Source organism: Macaca mulatta, chromosome 17, assembly GCF_049350105.2.
Source record: "Macaca mulatta isolate MMU2019108-1 chromosome 17, T2T-MMU8v2.0, whole genome shotgun sequence".
Lineage (NCBI taxonomy): Eukaryota > Metazoa > Chordata > Mammalia > Primates > Cercopithecidae > Macaca > Macaca mulatta.
The window spans coordinates 6,470,579-6,492,044 of record NC_133422.1 but is presented as its reverse complement, the minus strand read 5'-3'; the positions used below and the strand labels follow the sequence as shown (position 1 = coordinate 6,492,044).

The 21,466-nt window shown below is 37.1% G+C and overlaps 1 protein-coding gene and 1 pseudogene across 8 annotated transcripts in view; both read right to left on the bottom strand.

Annotated features, from left to right (window-relative positions):
* The window catches only part of CDK8 (cyclin dependent kinase 8), a 243,778-nt gene that overhangs the window by 30,835 nt on the left and 191,477 nt on the right, over window positions 1-21,466 (bottom strand).
* Window positions 2,797-3,266, bottom strand: LOC144336308 (neuronal regeneration-related protein pseudogene; annotated as a pseudogene).

Sequence of the window (21,466 nt, the reverse complement as noted above, 5' to 3'; positions counted from 1 at the left end):
AAGATTATAAACATTTTTAAGGTTTTTTGATATGTATTAACAGATTTTGTAAATTCAACATTATCATTGATAGAAATAACACCATCAAGTATAATAAAATCAATCTGTAAAACCAAAAGCATAGTTTTGTTTTATTGACAAGACTTTTGTTATTAAGCTAACATACTCATATTGATTCTCTATATTCTAGATAGTAAAGGTATATTAAATTATTTTTGCCATTTTCCTAATATACTGCTTTTTTCTTGCTACTAAATCTTATATTTACATTTCACATTCTATAAGAGTGTTTTTACAAGAGCTTTTATATTCAGCCTATTTATCACATCTTTAGTGATATATGTCAATTCTTAAATAGGAATTTACCACCTGCTGTAGCTGGACTAAATATGCTAAGTTTCTTATACGCATTTAATATACTATGATCCATATGGGCTAGACAATAGTTTAATATACAAGTAATAACAAAAATTTAATTAAAGCAAGAAAATTCTTCTCTCTAATTACTGATGATAACGAGCAAGGCTCTTCTTTATTGTGAAATAGCTTCTAGATTCTTATAAGTTCTCATAATAGCATGAATCTGTTCATGAATTTTTTTTTTGAGACGGAGTCTCGCTCTGTCTCCCAGGCTGGAGTGTAGTGGCATGATCTCCGCTCACTGCAAGCTCCGCCTCCTGGGTTCACGCCATTTTCCTGCCTCAGCCTCCCGAGTAGCTGGGACTACAGGCACTCGCCACCGCACCCAGCTAATTTTTTGTTGTTTTTTTTTTTCAGTAGAGATGGGGTTTCACCATTTTAGCCAGGATCGTCTCGATCTCCTGACCTCGTGATCCACCCGCCTCGGCCTCCCAAAGTGCTGGGATGACAGGTGTGAGCCACCCCACCAGGTCTATTCATGAAATTTTTTTAACACATCTGATACTTAAAAAAACACACACAATCTTTTTTCTCCTCTAGAACATAACATGTGCTTTTGTAGGAAAGTTAATTTTCAAATACAATTAAGAAAATACAATTAGCTACTCAAATTTACTTTTTTTTGATAAATTCTTTTGTTAATATATTTACACTGTAATTTTTCACTATTGTATAGTCTGCTTTTGTCTGTAACACTGAAACATTAAACTTACCAAAAAAAATTTTTAATGACTACATAACAGTTCACCTTTTGTGTGTGTCATAATTCACTCAATGAAACTATTCTCTAGTTGTTAGACATGTAAATATTTTATAATTTGTAATTAGTACCATCAGTTCTGTGATGGCCATTGCACCATTCTTTGTAATATCTTTTTTTTTTTTTTTTACAGCTTGCATATTTATTAAACAAATACTACTAAAATACCTAAAACACATTGGGTACTTGTCATGAGTGCATCAGTAAAGATCACATTGTTACAAAAGCCTGCATTTTCAGCAGTACACAACTGCAACTCTACATAAATGCTACAGATGCAGAATACTGTTTTCTTGCTCTATTTACACAGCTGATACACCTATTCTAACCAAGGAGGGAGCGGAGGAATGCACAAGAAACTCAGGCCAATGGGGGAGCAAGAAGAAAATGAAGAAGTGCAGTGCATGCGTCATCGGTGTTGAACAGTCAGAAGCAAAACAGTTCAGAACAAGGCCAGCTCTGTCAAAAGAAGAGCTAAAAGACAGTTATATAAAAATTAAGGTGGGCTTTCAGACCGGCTAACACAACAACATTCCATGAGTAGATAGTATTTTAGTTTTGTTTATTCATTTCGTTGGGAGCAAGGACAAAAATGTAAATATACACCTGGCTTATCAAAATTGCCAAAAAAAGAGTGCTCTGCCTTTTAAAAAAGCATTATGATTTTGTAAAGACATTGGTTTCCAATTTAATATTTGGAAAAGGTGTCATTTTCATATTCCTACTCAGATGCTAGTGTTTTGGGTTTTTTTCAGGGGGAATTTATTTAAAAAGGTTTTGCTCTTTTTTTCCACAAATATCATTTCAAACACAAAGAACCCAAAGAGGCACCTCAAAATGCCTGTAAAATTATTGCTTTTCTTTCTCTAAGTCAGGCAGGCGAGGCTACGGACAGGAAGAGATTTGGTAAGTAAATTACAGTTTTGTGATTGCTCCTGCTACCGTGACTGCATGTCCGTGAGTGCCAGTCAACGAGACAATCGTCTCTCACACTCTGGTAGCAGTCGCTCAACCTGCCACACTGAGGAAGAAAGCCACGCTGAAGACACAAGGAAAACAAGTCAGTCCAGTCTAGAGAACAACATTCAGGGAAACAGAGTACCAACACCTTCTTAGAAGATGGAAATAAAAAATAACTCCATCGGCGCTACCTCGCCAAGGAGCATGTTGAAAGTCCAAAATAGCACCACCCATCAGTGTCTCAGGTCCTGTGGCAGCATCTGAGTCACTTACCACAAGGAAACAATGAGTTTCAAACTACTTCTATACATCAAAAGAGTACATGGATAAAATAAAGAGCTATACAAACAACTGATGAACATAAACTACTAGGTTTGTTACATCTAAATGAAAAAAAAAGGGGGGACTCAGCCTCTGCAAGTAGTCGGGAGCTGTGTGAGTGAAAAGGCAGGAGTGGACCGGTTGTGTGAGTGCGGTGGGAGTCTGAGCTGTGGAAGACACTGTTGTAGCGAACCAGGCTGAAGGCCCACCTGTCAGGGTTGGAAACGTGGATTCAGACAGTGTGAAATTCTGAGCGTTTTCACCTGAGTCAGAATGATTAAAAACTGGGTTGATGATACCTATTTGTCCACGGTAAAATCTCTAAAGCAAGGCTTAGAGTCCCATAGTTTCTTCTTATACTTGATGATTTACACAGAAAAAAATCCCATATATGATACCATGACCTCATCAATACCCATACACCGTATGTAATACAAATGGAGGTGCTACGATTAAAAAAAGGGGAGGTAACTGATTCTTCGGGAGCGGAGCTCACTGCTGCCCAGTGGAGTCAGGGAGGCAGCGTGTGTCTCATCGTTCTTCTTGCGGTTCACTTCCTTGGGGACTGGAAGTCTTCCCTTAGGAAGCCTTCCCTCCATGTTCTGGTTTGGAAATGGTTCTTGATTGACCCAGTCAAAGAGTTCTGGGTAATAAACCATTTTGAGAATCTTAGTCTTGGGCTTCTCCCTCTCTTCAGTCCAGGGAGACCAACATGTCTCCTCTCTACACTCGGCAGGAATCGGCGGCTCGGGGCCCCGTCAGCGAGCAGCCAAGAGGCGCGCACGCCCCGACACCCTGCACCTGCACCCCAGGCGCCCTGCTCGCTGTGCTGCCCCCACTGCGCCGCTCTTTGTAATATCTTTAAGAAAGTTTGTTAAAAGATTGTTATATCAAAAGGAATGATTTTTTTTTTTAATTCTTGGTAATTATTGCTTTCTAGAAAGGCTGTAATTATGTTCCAGCAGTTAGTGTTCCTTCATTCATCCAACACAGCAAAGGCCAATTATGTATCAGGTATCATTCTCGGCATGTCATAGTGGGTAACAAAACGAGTAATCTATCACGTAAGGAAGACAGACATTAGAAAATGCAAACAAATACATGTTTAAAAAAACCTACCAATTATGATCAGTACAATGAAAGAAAAAGAGAATTAGAATAATGGGGGCAACTAGTGTGTACAGGATGGTGAGGGAAGGTCTCTCTGAGGTGACGTTTAAGGATTGAAGGATGAGAAGGAACTAGCCAGAGGAAAGGGTTACTTATGTATGTGGTACCTAAGCAGGTGTGGACAGAAGAACTTTTCAAACAGAAGTTAAAACAAGAAGGCTCTGAAGTGGTAGATACCTGGTTTTATTCTTGAATAAACCTGGGTTTATTCAAGAAGGCATTTGTGGGTATGGCACAATTCACCGGGGAACACTGGTAGGAAACGTGGTTGCAAAGATAGGTGGGGGCCAGACAGTGCAGGGTCTAGTTGCAGAAAAAATGCTCCTTTCATCTTTAAAAGGAAATTTCATTGAAGAGGTTTGAAGGGAGTTAATGGTTTGACAACAACATGAATGTTAGTTACGTGCCAAGTCCTCTACACAGATTAATTTTACAGATGAGATGACTAAGGCCAGAAAGGCCTCAGCTGAACTGAGAGTTCATATCAGCAGTTCATACTGGCTCATCAGTAGCAGAGCTAGGGTTCAAATACAGGGAGTGTGGGTCCAGAATCCGCCCTCTGAACTGCTGCATTATACTGTCAGTGCACTGTCAACAACGGAGCACTACCACTTAATAGGAGAAATGGCATCTCCTACATTTCAATGTATAACTTTACTAATAAAATTCAACTTTTAAAAAATACGTTTATACACACAAACTGTGTACATGTATATTAAATTAACTACATCATTTGTGGTCTGACTTGTGGTTAGTCTTGGTGTTTTTCTAAATGGCTTTTATGATCTATTATTATTTCTTTTTCTAATATGTTCAAAAAGTTTTTCTGTTTTAATGTGCCTTTCAAACAACTGGTTTAAAGCAATATGTTTCTGCCTATTTGTACAATTCCACATTATTCTAATATTGGGGTGTTTTAATTCGCAATGAATGTATACATTTCACTCAAGAGTCTCTACTTTCAAACTCTGTATTAAATAGCACATTTTTCAACTTATGCTAACAATAAAATTTTTAGTTTTCTATTATTATGTTCTGAGATTAATATAGACTTGTGCCTTTGTCATTACTTACCATGCATATCTTTATTTCTAGTACACACTGAACTTTCCTAGACACACACATTTTTGAGTGGTTATTTGAAAAATATACTCTCTTATATATCCCTAAATGCCATGTAACCTATTAAATTACATTGCTGTAATCTATAATTTTTGCTCATTATTTAAAAATTTTTGTCATAATCTGATAGAAAATGTCAAGGTGTGGCCGGGCACAGTAGCTGTAGCTCATGCCTGTATCTCAGCACTTTGGGAGGCAGAGGCAGGTGGATCACTTGAGGTCAGGAGTTTGAGACCAGCCTGACCAACATGGTGAAACCCAGTCTCTACTAAAACTACAAAAAATTAGCTGGGCATGGTGGTGTGAGCCTATAATGCCAGCTGCTCAGGAGGCTGAGGCAGGAGAATCACTTGAACTTGGGAGGTGGAGGTTGCAGTGAGCCGAGATCGTGCCATTGCACTCCAGCATGGGCAACAGGGAGAGGCTCCGTCTCAAAAAAAAAAGAGTCAAGGTACACATTTCTATTTCTTTTTGTACAATTGGCAAACTGAAGAGACTATTAGTTCTCTGCTGTATTTTCACTACTTTAATCCTTCTGCTATAATAAAATATGTTTCAGTCTTTTGAAATAAACTGTATCTGATACTATGATGATAACTTCTATATTCCAACAGATACAGGAGACATCAGACTGGTAGTTCACCAACTTTCTTCTCCCCCTAAATACTGAGGAATATGATGGATTTCTTCAGAAAATGAGGAAATACAGTTAGGTGATTAAGAATAAAGCTGAAAAAATCAGGAATGCCACTAGCTATTAGTTATGTAACCTTAGCCTCCATTTCTTCATCTATAAAAATATGGATAAAAATAATGACAATCTAATGTTGTCAGACAGACTAAAAGTGACTTACATGAAAGGCTTTAACAAGATGCTTGATATATAAAAGTCATAAATACATTATAATGAAAATTAAGATGGCAGCTCACACTATAATCTGTTAACAATGATTCACTACTGCAGTGATTCTTAAGTAAAAACTTCTGGGGCTGGGGGTTCAGGGGATGGGACTCATGCATGATTGAAGGCCCGCAATGAACTTTCTATACCTCCCATGAGATGCCCCTAATTGTCTATGATCAGTTTCTAGCTTCTAGTCTACGCCTGAAAGCTATCAGCAACATTTCTTTAAAAATTAAACAAAAATAAACATTTCTTATAGAAAATCAAAAGAAAGGCATACAGAAAGTGAAGTTTACCTGAAATCCTACCTCACAAAGTTAGATCATTATAAACATTTTGTTGGACACAGTTCCAGATTTCTCTAAATCTACATTTTTTACATGTAATCTAAACATCTTATCAAGGCTCTTTTGATTCCTGTTTTTGTTTACTCAACAGTGAATAAATCTCTTGGCCTCTCTCTCTGTATACATATAGAAATTGGTTTAGCAGTTGGATAGCACTATGGCATTTGTCCTGTTTTACTTAATCAATCCCGTACCATGACTGTTTATTTCTGAGCCAGAACTGTTTCAGAACACTGTTAAATAACAGTGGTGCTAGAACATTAGAAGTATATAAAAGCTGCTGATTTGGGATATAAGATGAAACAGGGGATATATACTTTCGATGCTTGGAAGTTTCCTTTTCTTATTTTATTAAGAATTTCAACCAGAAATGAACACTGACATTCACCAAATATTGAATTTTGTGTTATATTTATGACTACTAAGATAACCATAAGGTTATCTACCCTGCACTATTAATAAGATGAATTTTGTTAAGAGGTTTCCAAATATGGAATCATCCACACATTCTTAAAATGCACTTCACTGACTTAGACCTTAAGTTCACCCGGAACTTATTTGCTAATATTTTATTTAAGACATATGCATAAATATTTACAGATGATAATGGTTTAGGGTTGAGGCATTTTCTTTATCAGGTTCTATGTCAGTGTTACGCTTTCTTCCTATAAAGTTATTAAGGAAATGTTTCTTCTTTTACACAACTCTAGAACAATTTACATAATGTAGGATTATTTGTGTGAGGATTTGAAGCAACAGTGACACTATCTGCATTTTGTACATTTCTTAGAGGCAGTCCTGTGACAAATGTCTTTCTTCCATAGTTACTGATATATTTATTGACCTTTTCTAGGGCCAATTGTGGTAATTTGTACTTTATTTTAAAATGCTCACTCAATCCAGAGCTCCATAGAACATCTAAATAGCATAATAAATTACTAAAGAAATTGAAATGATAGTCAAAAGTCGTCCAACCGACCGAGTATGGTGGCTCACGCCTGTAATCCCAGCACTTTGGGAGCTGAGCTGGGTGGATCACAAGGTCAGGAGATTGAGACCATCCTGGCTAACATGGTGAAATCCCATCTCTACTAAAAATACAAAAAAAAAAAAAAAAAAAAAATTAGCCAGGCATGGTGGCAGGCGCCTGTAGTCCCAGCTACTCAGGAGGCTGAGGTAGGAGAATGGCGTGAACCCGGGAGGCGGAGCTTGCAGTGAGCTGAGATCCGGCCACTGCACTCCAGCCTGGGCGACAGAGCAAGACTCCGTCTCAAAACAAAAACAAAAACAAAAACAAACAAACAAACAAAAAATCAATCATCCAGCCTCAGTTCAGTGCACCAGAATAAGAGTTTTACAGACGGACTTCTACCTTTTTTTTTTTTGAAACAGGGTCTCACTCTGTCACCCAGGCTGGAGTGTGGTGGTGTGATCTTGCCTCACCACAACTTTAGCCTCCCGGGATCAACGATCCTCCCACTTCAGCCTCCTGAGTAGCTGAGACCACAGGTCTGCATCACCACGCCTGGCTAATTTCTGCATTTTTTTTTTTTTTTTTGTAGAGACGGCATTTCACCATGTTGCCCAGGCTGGTCTTGAACTCCAGGGCTCAAGCAATCCTCCCACCTCGGCCTCCCAAAGTGCTGGGATTACAGGCATGAGCTGCCGAGCCTGGCTGACTTTTACTAACTTTCAAGGAACAAATAATTCCTATATTATACAAACTATTCCAGAGACTAAAAGTGTCTTCTGAGGCTAATATAATCATGATAACAAAACAGGATAAAGGTAATATATAAACAGAAGATTACTGACCAAACTTATTTGTGAAAAAAGACAAAGTATTAGCAAGGGGAATCTACCAGTAAATGAAAAAAAAAAAAAATCCTGACAGTAGTGTTGGTCCCACTGCAAGGAGGGTTCAACATTAAAAACAAAAGAAAACCGTATGAATGTAATTTACCATATTAATGGATTAAAGGCAATAACTGCATGGTCATCCCAGAGGATGCAGAAAAAGCATTATCTATTATGGATTTAGAAACAAACAACTTAACCAGGCATAGAAGGGAACATCTTTAACCTTATATTTAACTAAAACCCCAGAGTAAATATCATATCTAATAGTGAAACTTAAGAATTCTCCTTCAAGACAGAAATAAGTCACTTCTATTATATTTGCCAATGTATTAGTGAGTAAGTCCTAACTATTACTATATGGCAAGAAGAAAATGCATTTCATGGATTCCAATGTATACTTTTCTTTTTAAATCTTAGAATTTCTGAAAGCAGATATGTCTCATAATCTCTGTGGTGTGACAGTGAACTGGAGCATGTTTTCTTTCTTAGTGGTACATAAAACAATGGTGCAGCTTTCACTGCAGAAAAAAGACATCATACTGTATGATGTGTTTAAGAAAGATTTTGAATATATCGGTCCCCCAGGTGGGAAGCTATTGAGGAATTTTAAATAGGGGAATGACATGATGTGATTTAGTTTTTAGAGAGATCATTTTGTTTGCAGTTATTAGATCAAACAAACACAAGACAACAAGAGAGGAAGATCACTGGGGAGTTTCTGCAGTAATCCAAGTGGCCTGAATTAGAGTAGTGGTGAAACGGTGAGAAGTGAGGCCATGAGGCAATTACTGGAGTCTGAGAAATTTGACTGTGTAAAATGTGGGGTCTAGTTACGGGTAGGGTAAATACATATTAATGAAATGGACAAGGTGAATCTCTACAACTAGCAATCCCCATGCCCATCTGGGCAATCCAAATCCATTTTCTGGCAGCAGAATATTCTGAAATCTCCTTGTTAGATGGCAAATGATTTACTGGATTGATCCAGGGACACTGGGCTAGAAGTCCAGAATCGCTGCCAAATCTGCCCTTCCTTTCATGGATTCCTGCCCTTGAAAATAAGCACTACAGTTGACTCTTCTTTGAGAAAAAATACCAGGCAGATGATAAGGACCAATTGCCAATTGTGCTTTATTCAAATTTGAGTTACAATAAGGTCTCACGATAGCTGGATCTGAGATGTTTTGAAGGGAAGAGATGACAAAAAAAGTCCACTTATTCATTCACTAAGTTATTTATGGGCATCCAATCACCGTGTGACATTCTGGATAGTGATGATAAAGGAGTAAACAAAATGGATAAAGATCTTAATCCTCACGTACTTACTTAATATTCACAGAGCGACTTGAAAAGTGAAATGTACTTAATGAACATTTACTATGTGCCAGTCTTCACATCCATCTCTACCCAAAGGAAAAAACAAATAGGTCTGGCCCCATTTTATAGCTGAGAAAAGTGACAGAGAGGTTAATGCTTCCCATGGTAACATAATTAAGTGGTAGAACCAAGATGCAAACAAACCTCAGGTCCACTATAATAGGGGCTTAATTTTTCCTCTTTGGCCCATGATGATTAAAAAAAAAATTATTCAAGGATACATAACCCAAGATTTTCTATCGCTCCCTACCATGCGCAACCCTTTCCTATTTTTCTTCTGAATTTCTCATTTTGTTGTTCTTTATTTCACTCTACCTTTTATTTTTGGATTTCCCTTAGCCCCTCTTTAGCATCAAGGTTCAGACATTTGTTTTTGTTTTTTGTTTGTTTTTCAGACAACATTTGATTTTACCATCTAGTGTTAACCAGAAGAGGGAAAAAAACAGAAAACCAATCAAGGAAGAGAGGGCCCAAAGGATGAATATTAGGAATTCCAAATTTCTGACTCTACATTCTAAGGACTACAGCTGTGTACCAGTAAGTTTACTCTAGTAAGACAGAAAGTTAGCCATGATGGAAGTGTTCAAACAGTGTCAGGAGGGTTGTCTGCCCCGGATATTACCAAGAATCACTACAGCAGCTAAGAGACTGGAATTGTCTGTTGCTGCTAAGATGCCTTCCAACTTTAAGGCCTATTAGTCTGTGAAATTAGGGAAAACAAAAAATGACCTTTATTTCAAATGGTTCAAGATGTTTACATAAACAGATGTTTAAACTAATGAGCTTTCAAAAATTAGCAGTCTGTCTTCCCACCTTCTATATTTTTGTTAAATAGGCATCTTAAACTACAATGACCTGAATTACAAGCCTGTCTGTGATTGAAAAGACTGGAAATTAGAATAGAAATTGATTTTAGAAATTCACCCATCTATTTGAGAACAGAGAGGAATCTTCAGAATACGTACCTAATTAAAAGTATTATACTTTTAGTAAGATAAAAATCTGGAGGCAAGGTATATATAAATTAACTAATAAAAAATAGACATAGGTCGTATAACAAAGTGATCACTACTAAAAGCGAAGGTAAAATCCAGTTGTACTGGGGGAGTAGGAGACTTTAATAAACGAACATTTCTTTCAATAGTTAATTCAATAACGGTCACTGATTTTACATCTATTTGTATTGAGGAAACTTCTCATTTTATTAAATCTTAAAAAAAATTCCTGTATGTTGATTCGAACAACATTTATAAAAATGTACACAAGATCTTGAACTTCTGGATTGAGCTGATTTTGAAGTATGGTTCGCTGCTTGTGCTTGTTTCTGCAGGAAGACTTACTTTTGTTCTCTTATTTGACCATTTCTCATTTGCTTGTATCCAGTAAAGAGATATGGTCATCAAACTGAAAAAGATTTAATGAAAGCTTTATGTGGACAAGGGCACCAATGACTTAAAATAGGTTTAGATATAACAGCTTTAGCTAAGAGAAAATCTTATCTAATATATTCCATCTTTAAAGATTCAGGTACTTTTGCAAATCTTCAGAAGTCTGGAAAATAACTCTAAAACCTGACTCTATTACTAGAAAGTTAGACTGCAATATTAATTTTTATGGTTTTTTTCACAGTATAATTCAGAGTATTCTGAAACTCTCTTTGGAAAAACCATTTCCTGGTATTCTGATATGAATATATTTGTTTTGCTAATGTGAAAGTCTAAAGGTCAAAAGAGAAAAACTGAGGGGTCACCATTAATATCATATTAAATCAAGTAATAGCTTATGTAAGATGCAGGCAGAGATATGAAAAGTTCTTGTCTCCATATCAGTCCCGGTTCTGGGAAACACACTGCTGTGGATGACACTATATTTTGCTTATAAAAATGGGAGAAGTTATATCAAATATATAATGATGTATCACATCAATTGTGCTATGAATGGAGAAAAACTCAGATAACCCTCTACTTCAAGTCAGTTTCCAGGGTCACAGAAAAACATCTTAAAGAAACCCTATTTAAAACAAAATCTTGATAATTTAGAATAACCATTCTCGATTGGTGAGATGTTTGACTAAGTAATATGCAACCAAATGATATAATATTTTTATCAACTTGTAACCTACCCATATAAACATATATGCTATTTGCAATTCTGACATTTAATAAAATGAAGTGGGCCACTTTTTTATTTAATAATAATAAAACAGTACATTGTGCATGCTCAGTAGCAAAATTAAGCAAACATGGCATATACCTAAAAGCCAAATGGGTTGTTTATAATCAGTTTACAGAAGGTAAATTGTCCAGTTGGTCATTTAAGTAAGAATACTTTAAAATAAGCACAATAGTCATAATGTTAACTAAAATTAATACAAATCTCATTTAAATTTGCCTTAGTCAGTTGTTACCAAACCCATGTTTTATCTGCAAGCCTAAATTTTATGGTTGCAATCTTAGGTATTTTATTAGCTACCCAATTAAGTAAGTTACAATTAGAATAAATCCTTGGAGTTCCCAACAAACAAAGCAAATCTCAAGTCATGAGCATTAATTAAACCTAACAACTAAAAAGCATTTTTCCTTCAAAAAGCTCTGTTTTCAACAGACTTAACAGGTTCCCAACTCTCATTTCAGGGAAGCTACTACAGCACAGATAAGGAACAACAGTGAGAACAGAGGTCTAGAATGCAGACTGCTCTTTCCCACGGTTCCATGGCTGTTGCTCTGCCTCTTTCAGTCTATGGGTAATTTCAGGGTCCTTTCTGCTTGGTTTTTCTTTTCTAAAGAATTTACTGATGCCTCTGTTTAAAAAGAAAGAAAGTGTATATATATATGGCTGTTTTTAAAAAATAACAATCACCCTTTACCAACATAAAATATACTAAACCACATAAATATTACATGTGAGTTTTAACAACACATTAAATAAACATTTTCTTCAGTTTTATGATCCAGATTAAAACACTTTTTCCCTCTGATTGTAACAATAAGGTACGTTAACTACAAACTATTCCAACAATTTGAAAGGTATAGAAGGAAGAAAGTGAAACTTTCCTGAAATTCTACCACCATTATACAATCCCTCCTAACCACTATTCAAAATGATTTTATTATCAATGTCAAAAAGTTTGCATAAAACATTAAGGTTCTATAATTTGGGGCTGAGTATTTTCTAGTACAATGGCTTCCAAACCTTTTTCAACACAACCCACAGGAAAATTTAATATTACGTAACACATTTAATATTACATGATAATAATGACAAATATGTATATTTTGTCAAAAGTTTCATGAAACAGTAATTACCCTTAACATATATGATACACTCTCATATTTATTCTGATTCATTAAAAACAACAACAACAAAAAAAAACTGATTGTGTTGTGTGATTTCCTGATTTGTTTATGGCTTATAATCTGCAATTTAAAAATCACCGACCTAGAGGAAAAACCCTAAATTCCGTAGTCCAGCTTTGCTACAGTTCTCTGAATAACCATAATGAAGTTATTTAGCCTCTTTACTTCTCAGTTTTTCCACTTACTAGTAGTAGAGTTGAGCAGACAATAAGAAAATATACCTCAAACAAAAACAAAAATGTCATATAACATGGACAAATATTAGTATCAGTAAGTAAAACACATGAGGTGTTTTTTTACTTTGCCACTCAAATAAAAAGAATCAGACTCAAAATTCCTTAATAATTCATCATGCTATCATCAATACACAGTAAGAGGGCTTGATAAAGTGTGCCCTATGAAACTGAGTTTGAGTCAATGGCTCACTCCAAGATTTTAATCCTATTTAATAGTTGCTAGGAAACCAACATATCCTTCATCAAGGACACATGAAGTCCCACTAAGAGATTCCAAACTACCCAGTATAATTAAAATAAACTGCAGGCCAGCAGCACTATCAGATTTAAAAAGCAATAATAAATCAGGCTGAGCAAGGTTGTTGGTGCCTGTAATCCCAGCACTTTGGGAGGCCAAGGCGGAAGAACTGCTTGAGCCCAAGAGCCCAAGAGTTTGAGACCAGCCCGGGCAACACAGCAAGACCTCGTCTCTACCAAAAACAAAACAAAACACAGCTTATTTTTTTCAAAATAAGCTTGACATGAGTAGCACATCTCTACTGAAACACTCCCAAAGGAAATATCTAGAGATTTCCTAGAAAGTTTTACTATGACATTAAAAATCACTATTTTGAATTAGTTAAGAGCAGGAGTGGCCAACCAGCAGATGGCTGCAATAGTTAAAATACTCCAAATTTCTATACAATCTTGTAATTGAGCTTGAAAACAATAATAAAAACACTACAATGAAGAGTTATAGTATATCTCACTTAACATTCTATGCCATTTAGTAAAACAGGACTATGATACGCACTGTGTGCCTGCTAGTTCCAAGTTAACTACCGCTATGATAAATAGTTACTGCATTAAGGTAACTATTAAAATGAAATTTTGGATATCAGATACTTTAAAACATGGAAAACATTAATAACCATATGAGAATGTGATACAGACAGACTGTGATGGTTGATTTAAGGTGTCAACTTGACTAAAGAATACCCAGACAGCTGGTAAAGCATTATTTCTGGGTATTTCTGTGAAGGTGTTTCCGGAAGAGACTGGCATTTGAAAGAGTAGACTGAAGTGGAAAAATCCACCTTCAAGTAAAGTACATCGATGGATGCCATCTTATTAGGTGAGGGCCCAGATGGAACAAAAAGGCAGAGGAAAGGCAACTTCTCTTTCCTCTGGAGCTGGGATACTTTTCTTCTCCTGCTCTTGGAAACCAGAACTCTCCATTCTCTGGCCTTTGGACTCTGGGGCTTGTACCAGCAGCACCCCTGGCTTCTCAAGCCTTTGGCCTCTGACTGAGAGTTATGCCATCAGCTCCCTCGTTCTCGGGCCTCTGGATTTAAACCAAACCATGCTACCAGCTTCCCTGTTTCTTCAGCTGGCAGGTGGCGTGTCATGGGACTTCTCAGCCTCCATAATTGCATAAGCCAATTTCTCTAGTAAATGCCCTGTCATCTATCTACCTCCCTACCTCCCTATCATCCACTCATCCATCTACCTATCTATCCTATTGATTCTGTTTCTCTGGAGAACTCTAATACATGTACTTTACAAAAATTAATGGCTAATAGGCCAGTCATATAACTACTACTCTACTTTATATTAATTTTCTTAGAAAATACATCAAAACCAAGTCTTTAATACTTAGATGTTGATTTAAGTATAAATCATTCCTGTGGTCTGATACAGCTTTATGAATACTTTCAACAAAAAGCATTAAATACAGCCAACACTAAGTGCATTAGAAAATTTATTTACAAAATGGCTGTGTGTGATGGCTCACGCCTGTAATCCTGGCACTTTGGGAGGCCGAGGCAAGAGGATCTCTTGAGCCCAGGAGTTCAAGACCAGCCTGGGCAACACAGTGAGACTCTGTCTCAAAAAAAAAAAAAAAAAAAAGAAAAGAAAAGAAAAGAAAAGAAAAAGAAAGAAAAGAAAATTATTTTAAAAAATGAAAGCAGCCCCAAAATGAGCAACTATGAGCTAGAAATTAGAGATGGTCTCCAACTTACAATGGCGTGACTTGTAATTTTTTGTCTTTTAAGATGATGTGAGAGCAATATTCATTCAGTTAAAAACTGTACTTCCAGTACTCATACAACCATTGTTTTTCATTTTCAGTATAGTATTCAATAAATCACATGAGATACTCAACACTTTATTATAAAATAGGCTTTGTGTCAGATGATTTTACCCAACTGTAGGCTGATTGAAGTGTTCTGAGCGTGTTAACATGCTAAACTAATCTCTGATGTGTGGTAGGTAAGGTATATGAAATGCATTTTAGACTTACAATATTTTCAACTTATGAGGGGTTTATTGAGATGTAACCCCATTGTTAAGTCAAGGAGCATCCATAAATATATTATGACAAGTAACAGATTGGTGAGTTAAATGCAGTGTAAAACTGAAATATAAGAGTTCCAAGATCAGAACAGTTAGTATGTTTAGAAGAAGGTAGGCATTGCCATCTTATCTGCAATTAAAGAATTTACTCAGAAGGAACCTTAAGACGTTTTTGAAGAAAGTGAGGGATGTATATGAACTATGATACTAATGTTCCAACCTTAAGATTAAAGAAAAAAATTGGGAAAAATAAGTAACATAAAGAGAACATCAGAACAAACAGGAAAAGGGTCAGCAAATAGGTTTCATTGAGTGAAACAAAAATATTGCATATAAAAATAGAGCAATAAAAGAGATCAATAGGTCAATATCATTAGTTGAATGGTCTTTGAACTGACTAGTAAGAGCTGAGTTCTTTTGGGTAGCAAGAGGGAAGCAGCTGAAAGGATTTAAAATGCAGTATAGATGGGGGAAGCTTTTGTACATCACTTCACTGCAGTAAATCATAGTAGAGATAAAAGGGTACTAAAAAGAAATGCAAAAGGATATGCATGTGTCTGTAGATATGCATAAGCATTAGATAAAATCAGAAATAACCTTGGAAGCCACTTTGTTTCTGTTACAAGTAAGCTAGTTCATTCATTCAACAAACATAGGCAATACTATATACACAAATTGTGTATTTTATTAGGCATTGGGAGGGATACAAACACAGAGTTAAGACATGGTCTTTGCCCTCAGGAGTTTATAATCAAATAGATTACCATATTACCAAAACTAGTAAGTGCCCCATAGGTGGTTCAAAGCAGCTGTAATAGGATTTTAGATGTAAACATTCTCATTTTCAGCTAGGGTTACTAGAGAGAGCTTTAATTTCAAGCTATGAAGATGAAGGGAGGAGGGGATTCAGGCAGGCAGGGCAACCTCTGGGTTGGCTAGAAAATGAGCTTAAGGAGTGAGATAGGGAAAGAAAAGAAGATTGGAGCTGGACTACATATCAGTCTTCACTTAGATTCACAAATACCAGCATATTTGACAGTGTGTTTCAATATTCTTTTTGTAGAGATGGGGTCTCACTATGTTGCCCAGGCTGGTCTCTAACTTCTGGCCTCAAGCAATCCTACCTTGGCCTCCTAAAGCGCTGGGATTACAGGCATGAGCCATCATGCTTTGCCTCAAATTTTTAATTTATCACAGAATTCTTCCCAGTAAAAGACATATTAACTGACTCTGAAATTTATTTCACAAACTGAATGAGAAAAGCATTTCTATCTTTTTTAAGTTTTATAAAAAATAGTTTGAAGTTCTACTGAAATCAGTTCTACTGCAAGAGGCCAGGCTGGGCTTAGTGGATTATCCCTGTAATCCAGCAATTTGGCAGGTCGAGGCAGGTGGATCTCTTGAGGTCAGGAGTTGGAGACCAGCCTGGCCAACATGGCAAAACCCTGTCTCTACTAAAAATACAAAAATTGGCCGGGTGTGGTGGTACACACCTGTAATACCAGCTACTTGGGAGACTGAGGCAGGAGAATCACTTGAACCCGGGAGGCGGAGGTTCAAGTGAGCTGTGATCATGCCATTGCAGTACAGCCTGGGCAACAGAGTGAAGACTCCATCTCAAAAAAAAGAAAAAAAAAAAATGAGGCCACATAGCTGCAGTTAGTGAACCCGCCTAGATGCTCTCAAAATGGTGACAACGCAGGCTTCAGTAGTGAAAACCCGCTCATACCTTTGTCCATGTATTTTAACTCTATCTAGAAAGGAAGACTACTTTTTCAGAAACAGTTCAGATACAATTGCCAAATCAAACCTGCGCATCTACAAAATAGTATCAATACAACTTTGATGCATCATGTCTTGTTATCTGACTGGACTAAGAAAAATCACCAAACTGAATCCAATCAGGCTAAGACTTCAAACTTTTCTTTATTATGAATCACTTAAACATATTTTCTCCCAGTGTCTTTTATTGTGGTAAAATCCACGTAACATTTATCAACCATTTTAAGTGTACAGTTCAGTATTAAATGCACATTCATAATGTTGTGCAACCACCATACATCTCCAAACTCTTTTCATCCTGCAAAACTGAAACTCTGTATCCATTAAACAATAACGCCCCGTAACTGCCCCCGCCACTCAGCCCTAGCAACCACCATTCTACTTTCTGTTTCTGTGAATCTGACTGCTCAGGTACCTCATGAAAGTGGAATCATACGGTACTTATCCTTTTGTGACTAGCTTATTTCATTTAGTATAATGTCCTCAAGGTTCATCCTTGTACATATGTCAGAATTTCCTTCCCCAAAAGAAACTGTGTAATTTTTATTTTACATACAGAGTCTTACTCTGTTGCCCAGGCTGGAGTGCAGTGGCACAATCACAGCTCACTGCAGCCTCAAACTCCTGGGCTCAAGTGACCCTCCCACCTCAGCCTCCCAAGTAGCTGGGACCACAGGTGCATGCTACCACACCCAGCTGATTTTTATGTTTGTGGATATGGGGTTTCACTATATTGCCCAGGCTGAGAGTGTCCTTCCTTTTTTAAGATTGAATAATATTCCATTGTATGTACATACCCATTTTGTTCACCCATTCATCCACTGATGGACACTCGGGTTGCTTCTACCTTTTGGCAAGCTACTGAGAAGAATGCTACTATAAACATGCATTTACAAATACCTCTCTGAGACTCTGCTTTGAATTATTTGGGGTGTATACCCAGAAGTGGAATGGCTGGATCACATGGTAATCTTATTTTTAATTGTTTTAGAAACTACCACTGTGTTTTCCACAGCAGCTGTATTATTTTACATTCCTGACAACGGTGTTAAAAAGTTCAATGTATCTTTACTTGTTTCCACAGTATTTCCCACTTAGTCAGCTTTATAATACGAGGTAAAATTCTTAGACTGCTTAAACCCAATACTCCTATTTTGGTAACAGCAGGGAGAGAGGAGGAAAGGACAGGGCAAAATAACTTACCTCACATTATTTTAACTTGTGCTTCTTGTTTATTCACTTATATAGAATAATTTTTTTTTTTTTTTTTTTTGAGACCGAGTCTGGCTCTGTCACGCAGGCTGGAGTACAGTGGCACAATCCCGGCTCACTGCAAGCTCTGCCTCCCGGGTTCACGCCATTCTCCTGCCTCAGCCTCCCTAGTAGCTGGGACTACAGGCGCCGCCACCATGCCCAGCTAATTTTTTTGTATTTGTTTTAGTAGAGATAGGGTTTCACCATGTTAGCCAGGATGGTGGTCTCAATCTCCTGACCTCGTGATCCGCCCGCCTCGGCCTCCCAAAGTGCTGGGATTACAGGCGTGAGCTACTGCACCCAGCCGAGGATGAATAATTTTATGTGTGAACTTGGCTGGACCATAGTGCCCAGATGTTTGGTCAAACATTATTCTGAATGTTTCTGTGAAGGTGCTGTTGGATGAGGTTAACATTTAAATCAGTGGACTTTGAGTAAAACACATAAGGACTACCCTTCTTAACACGGATATGCCTCATCGAATCAGCTGAAAGCCTTCATGGAACAAGACTGACCTCCCCTGAGCAAGAAGGAATTCTGCCAGCAGACTGTCTTTGGACTAGAGTTAAACCTTCTTCCTGGGTCTTCAGCCTGTAGCCTGCTCTGCAGATTCTGGATTTACCAAGCTTCCACAACTGCATGTGCCAATTCCTTAAATAAATCATTCTCCATCTATGTATAAACACCTTGTTGGTTCTGTATCTCTGGAGATGCAGTATCCTGAGCAGTATAGACGGTAATACCAGAACCAGGACTATAGCAGACGGGTAGTCAAACTATTTTCCCTTCCCAAGGAGGGAAGGAGAATAAACAAAGAAAGCGGAAGAGAGTCGTCAAGGGAAGGAACAAAGCTAACGCAACAGACATAACTTTGTTCTCATTTATCTCTAGTGGACACAGACAAATTAAGTGTATAAGCAACAACTTACATATACATATTTTAATGATCTAAAACTAAAAAGTTTGGTTTGGATCAATAAATTACTTCACAAAATAAATACTGCCTATGTTTCTCTTCTGGTCCATATTTCTTAAAACACTCATACATTTACACTGATTACGACTCTCAGCCCAAAAAGACTTCCAGAATTAAGAAATCTCTATTTTCCCACCAAGGATGACAGATTTCAGTTACTGATTTGCTACTATGTGATGATTAATAGCAACCAGATAAATCGTTATTTATTAAATAGGATTGTTAATTTTAAAAGCTCAACTATACATATCAAAGAACTTCATAACTCTACCATCTCAAACCAGTATTTCTATTAATTAATAAAGCCAATTTTATTAAACAAAAACATCAATAACATTCCAGAGTATTATTAAAATGGTGTTTTTAGGGTGTCTGTGCCAATTATCCACCTTAATATGAAGTTTCTTGTGGCATGTCAGCACCTCAACCAACTGGTCCAATTCATAGCATTAGAAGTCTATGAAGAGAGTTAAGGTCAGCATTGTCACATTTGATCTAAATCTGACTAAACAGGAGTAAAGAATATAATGAACTATTAATTTTTGTTTGGATAGGGTAAATATTTCATATGCAACTAACAACAAATATTTGAGAAGAACAAGTTAAAAAAAATTATGTTATATAGCTTCTGAACAATGTTCTTTTTTTTTCTTTTTGAGACGGAGTCTCGCTCTGTCACCCAGGCTAGAGTGCGGTGGCACAATCTCGGCTCACTGCAACCTCTGCCTCGCGGGTTCAAGTGATTCTCTTGCCTCAGCCTCCCAAGTAGCTAGGATTACAGGCATGTGCCACCATGCCCGGCTAATTTTTGTATTTTTAGTAGAGACGGAGTTTCACCATCTTGGCCAGGCTGGTCTCGAACTCCTGACCTCATGATCCACCCACCTCAGCCTCCCAAAGTGCTGGGATTACAGGCGTGAGCCACCGCGCCCGGCTGACCAATGTTCTTGAGAGTTAATATGATATTACTACATATATTAGAATCAAATGTAGCTATTGTTCAAACACTATAAACGTTAAAACTTTAAAGCTTTTTCAGTTGGCAGGAAGGTGCTCACATTTTAAAATGTACATATATGGTAAATGAGTTTTTCCTTCAGAATTTGAAAGGTGGGCATCTGAACCAGTAGGATCTAGGTTAGAGGCAAAGGCTGTCATTTTCATGAAACAATGGTTCAGTGGATTTCTGTGTGCCTGAGATACACAGAAGAGACAGACGTTTATAAAGAATACTAAGAAGTCATGCACAGAAAATACGGAAAATCTCACTCAAATATGGAAATCAAAGAAGATAGCAGTAGACACCGCAGAACTTTTTGGATTAATAAACTTTAAATAATGGCAAGAGGGATGGAGGAGTAAGAGTGATTTGCCTCACTGTAGAGAAATACTTTATTACTGAAATTGTTCAGAATTGTCAGCATATGGTGACAATAAAAAGCAACTAACTTTTAGTATGCTTTATTATTATTTTTAAATCACCTACAGACAATGCATCCCTTGTTGCCTATATTAGGGGGCACCGATCCTTCCACTCTCCACCACTTAGTACACCACTAACAGAGCCTTCTGAAATGATCGGTTCTACACTGACCCTATGTCAAAGAGAATCTACTTAAGGTGCATTAGTAGGAAGAGCTTTACCATAAGAGAGATAAAAGAAACTTGGTATCATAATTTTCACTACTATACTTAATACTACTCTAAGTGGCTTAAGTATATTTATATTATTACATGAAATTTAAATATTGGTTTTAAAAATCAGTCTGTATTTACCTAATATGCATACATACTTCAAGTGAAAAGAATAATTTACAAGAAAAAGAAAATGTAGAGCTATCTTAGCATAACTGACTCGATGGGGAAAAACATGTCCTTTAGCCACAGTTTTTTCTTTTAGACATCATAAAAAGGATGGGTAGCTCAAAAGTAGAAATGTTTTTCCCTAATTTGACTCCACCACAATGGCCAAAATTTATTTTCAGCTTCATAAAATGCCAAAGGATTTGTCTGATTTCTGTTATGTAAATCTATTTTTTGTTTTGTTTTGTTTTTAAGAGATGGAGTTTCACTCTGTCGTCCAGGCTGGAGTGCAGTGGTGCCATCTTGGCTCACTGCAACCTCCGCCTCCCACGTTCAAGTAATTCTCTGCCTCAGCCTCCAGCGTAGCTCGGATTACAGGTGCCTACCACCAAGCCGGCTAATTTTTTGTATTTTTAGTAGAGACAGGGTTTCACCATCTTGGCCAGCCTCATCTTGAACTCCTGACCTTGTGATCCACCCT